Source organism: Morus notabilis, unplaced genomic scaffold (assembly GCF_000414095.1).
Source record: "Morus notabilis unplaced genomic scaffold, ASM41409v2 Scaffold1245, whole genome shotgun sequence".
Lineage (NCBI taxonomy): Eukaryota > Viridiplantae > Streptophyta > Magnoliopsida > Rosales > Moraceae > Morus > Morus notabilis.
This window is the reverse complement of record NW_010362534.1, coordinates 282,014-286,469: the sequence shown is the minus strand read 5'-3', so window position 1 is coordinate 286,469 and position 4,456 is coordinate 282,014. Positions and strand designations below refer to the sequence as shown.

The 4,456-nt window shown below is 34.4% G+C and overlaps 1 pseudogene; it reads left to right on the top strand.

Moving 5' to 3' along the window:
• The first annotated feature begins 1,576 nt into the window (after positions 1 to 1,576).
• Positions 1,577 to 3,833, top strand: LOC21394804 (annotated as a pseudogene).
• The last annotated feature ends 623 nt before the right edge of the window (positions 3,834 to 4,456 follow it).

Genomic DNA, 4,456 nt, shown 5'->3' with positions numbered 1-4,456 from the left:
ACAATGTTTTTAATTATTATCCTTAAACACTATCCTCTCGTATATAACACTTATATACTATGTTTAAGGTTACATAAATAATCACGAAATTTTCATTTGATATTCATAAAATATTCATAAATATATGCACATAAAATAATGAATAAATTCTTTTATTATTTAAATAATAAATATCCTATTATATATTATGTTTCTAGGATACTATTTCTAACATATAGTGAGTACAAACCAATCCTGATTCAATATATCTTCCTTTTGATGAAGTGTCTATTAAACTCTACGTTCTTAGTTTGACCATATTCAAAAGGATTTTAAGATTTAAATTAGAACAATTTTGAGTACAAAAACTAATTTTGAATAGAGAAAAAAGTTTAGTGACCTCTTATGAATTTAATTCCGACTATTATTAATGAATGACCTTAATTGAAAAAGATGTCTTACGCAATATTGCAAGTGCGCCTAAATTAATATGTAGATTAACCAAAAAAAACAAAAAAAAACAAAAAGTAGCTAAGTCGTAGAGCCGGCCCTGTAGACGGAATGATTGGCGAAAGCCTCTCTCTCTCTCTCTCTCTCTCTCTCTCTCTCTCTCTCTCTCTCTCTCTCTCTCTCTCTCTCTCTCTCTCTCTCTCCTATTATTTTATAATCAGATTTACATTTTAATGGCGAAATTAAGTTCAAGTGGCATTATTATTTTCTTATTATTCGACCAGCCTTTGTATGATTGCTATATATATGGACTAAATAAACAACAAAACCAAGAATTACATTTTTTATTTGTCTACTTAACTTTGTCTTGTTACGATAATAAACAAAAAATAAAGACTTCCATAATTCATATAATAATCTTTTTAATTGTATTTGTGAGTGGAACACATAAGGTTCTGATACTATTCAATGTCCGTTAATTATGTTTATAAAGTGTTTACAAGCAAAAACATATATAATTAAAGGATTTGGTATAAAAAAACGACTTCACAATCCGTAAATTAAAGCTAAACACTTTGGGGATGTTTGGTAGAGGGATTCGTTCCCTGATTCGAATCATGCTTCGTGGTTCGATACAGTATTTTCTCTTACAAAAAATTCACGTAAATCGAAAATGGTTCGAATCACATAGTTTGAATCCTCCAATCAAACGTTTATTTTTGAGAAGATTATGGTGTTGTACATTATCTAGTTAGAATGATCTTATTTGGATGGTTGTATTGTTGATTACAGTATAGAAACACATGATATGTACTGAGAATACATAAATTAAACTGGATCCAAATAGAATTATTAGTTTCTTAACTATTCCTTGTTAAAACTTTTATATTTGCAGTTTAAATAAGTTCCTCCGTGTTCTATTTGTCTTTATTGAAGTTTGATAACTTATTGGGTTCGTCTTGCTCTTATGTCCAAAAGCCATTAATAAACAAATAAATAATTAAAAATAAATAAAGATATTGAGAATGGGCCCGTCCACTTGATGTCTGCCTCTCATTTACACGTGGTCATTTCGATCTATACAACGTAAAAACAACAACAATGAAACAAAAAAGTCTAGCCTAACAATTTACGGCCGACAAAAAAATCCATTATCAAAAAAGAAAAAAAAATCATCGAACTTCTCATCTCTTTCCTTCTTAAGCAATTTAACTGAGACTAGACTAGGAGAGAAAAACAAAGCAAGTCGCCAGAAAATGGACAAAATTGAGCATTCGACGATCACCACAAACGGGATCAACATCCACGTGGCGTCCATCGGACCGGTCCGGCGATCCTGTTCCTCCACGGCTTCCCGGAGCTCTGGCACTCCTGGCGGCACCAGATGCTCTCCCTCTCCGCCCTTGGCTACCGCTGCATCGCTCCCGACCTCCGCGGCTACGGCGACTCCGACGCGCCGCCTTCGCTGGAATCGTACACCGTTCACCACATTGTCGGCGACATCGTCGGGCTTCTCGGTCATCTTGGGCTGGACCAGGTGTTCCTGGTGGGCCACGACTGGGGTGCTTACATCGCCTGGGACTTGTGCTTGTTCAGGCCCGATAAGGTTAAGGCTCTGGTCAACCTCAGCGTTGCTTATACGCCGGTAACGAGGAATCCGGCGATAAAGCCGGTGGATGCGTTAAGGGCTTTCTATGGCGACGATTTCTACATTTGCAGGTTTCAGGTGATTCAATCGAAATTTAAATTTAAACTCCAACTCCTGCGCGTTTTGCCACCCACCAATTTTAGAACTGAAACTTTGTAAATAATAAATATTGGTTTGAAGTTTTAGATCAAATAGATAATTATCGGGCGAAAAAACTGTTGTCAATAAGGAAAACACTGTATATTAGAGATTGAAAGATATTATTGATTTATTGGATTCTAGGATTCTATGTTCTCCTTTCTGTCTTGTCACACGGTTACGGAATAAGTTGAATGTTGTGCTGTCTCTTTTTGTGTTTGGGGTGGTTGAGGTTTCCGTATCCAATATAAATGCATTTCTGGTACTTTTTTATTTGTTGCAAAATTTATATGTCAAATATAATTTATTACCATTGCTTCTATTTGGTGATCTTCCTTAAACTGGATTATTATGTATCTAGATCAAGCTAGAATTAATGTTACAATTCTATATATGTTTTTTCTATTTTTTTTCCACACATTTTTTGTTCATATAAACCATGTAGTCATTTGCTAAAACATGCCTTTCATTGATAAGAAAAGACAACTAGAGAACTCCGTCCAATCTACGGCATCGTAAATTATATTTAAGGATTTAACGATCATTTCATTGATTCAACAAGCAAAAATTAGCTCATGGTATTATTAGACTATCTCCAATATAAATGTTAATACCAATATTATATTTGGCTATAAAGAATATAATAATGATATCTTATATGCATGTTCATTTTTATTTGTGCTATATATATATATTTATGTTATTTCAAATGCTATATCACTCTTTGTTAATCAGATTCATGAAGCTTTAGAAATAGTAAAAGTAAACTTTTAGTTTTAAATAATTCAAAGATAATGTTGTAAGGTTTAGATGAAAAAGTATGGCATCAATTCATAGTAATTAAATGTCAAAATTTATCAATATATAATAATTAAAATGGGTTGTGTCAGCTGTGACGTTACTCACAAGTTAAAAGAGTGGTAATAATTCGGTAGATTCGCGTTGTAGGAACCTGGAGATATTGAAAAAGATTTTGCTTCCGATGACACTGCAGCAATACTTAAGAAATTTTATGCATCTTTCAATTCATCTCCTCTTCACATACCGAAAGATGTAGGAATCAAAGGTGTAAAAGCTCCAGATACATTGCCGTCTTGGCTATCGGAAGAAGACATCAATTATTGTGCAAGTAAGTTCGACCAGAAAGGGTTCACCGGAGCATTGAACTATTATCGAGCTATAAACATGTATGTATGTATGTAATTTCCTTCCCTACCTTTTATATATTGATCATGAAATGACATTAATTATTGCGGATATTATTGCAGAACGTCGGAGCTACTAGCTCCATGGATCGGAGCAGAAATCAAAGTTCCAACGAAGTTCATCGTCGGCGATGATGACCTGGCCTATCATTTCCCGGGGATGAAGCAGTATATAGAAGGTGGGGGCTTCAAGAAGGACGTGCCGTCCTTGGAGGAAGTGGTTATAGTTGAAGGCGCAGGTCACTACATCAACCAGGCAAGGCCAGAGGAGATCAACGCCCATATATATGACTTCATCAACAAGTTTTGAATTTCAACTTAATTACCTGCTCAATAAATTGTGTCCAACTACGTCATTAATTCTCTGGATCTGAATCATCACAACCTGAATAAAATGGATTTGGTTTAAGCTGTGATTGTTTATTTGGCCATCTATGTGCTGACTTCATCCAATTTTTTAATGCTGGTCGCTAGAACGTTTACCAAAAATGTACCAAGTGTAGTGACCAAGAAAAATTCCATAATTTTAATAATATAATTCTTGTATTTAAGTCAAGGATTTTCCTGAAAAATCATTATACTATGTACATTTTGTGATTGAAGGATTTATGGAATTAACATCTGCATTCCTAAATTCTGTAGCAGATTTCACGTTAAGTTCACAATTTTTCGATCAAGTAAATTCGATCGATAAATTCTCACCGTACTTTAAAACGGAAGAATTTTTAGTACAGATACAGCTTGAGAACATTAATTTTAAGAATTTCCAAGCACAATACAAACTAGCATCCAGTACCCGCATACAGGAGAAAATAGCTGTCAGTATAATTTTGGACAGTTTAATGAGTAAATTTAGAAAGTAGACAAAGGTACAAGGGTTAGGTTTCATTTTTCTCTTTCCTTCCTTCACTTGGCCGGCCAAACTTAAGGGATTATGGCCAAAAATTTGGCTAGTGAAGTGTGCTACATGGACTTCATGATGGGATTGAGTCAAATCAACAATTGGACATGAAATGCTACATCATCCCCTCTTGAA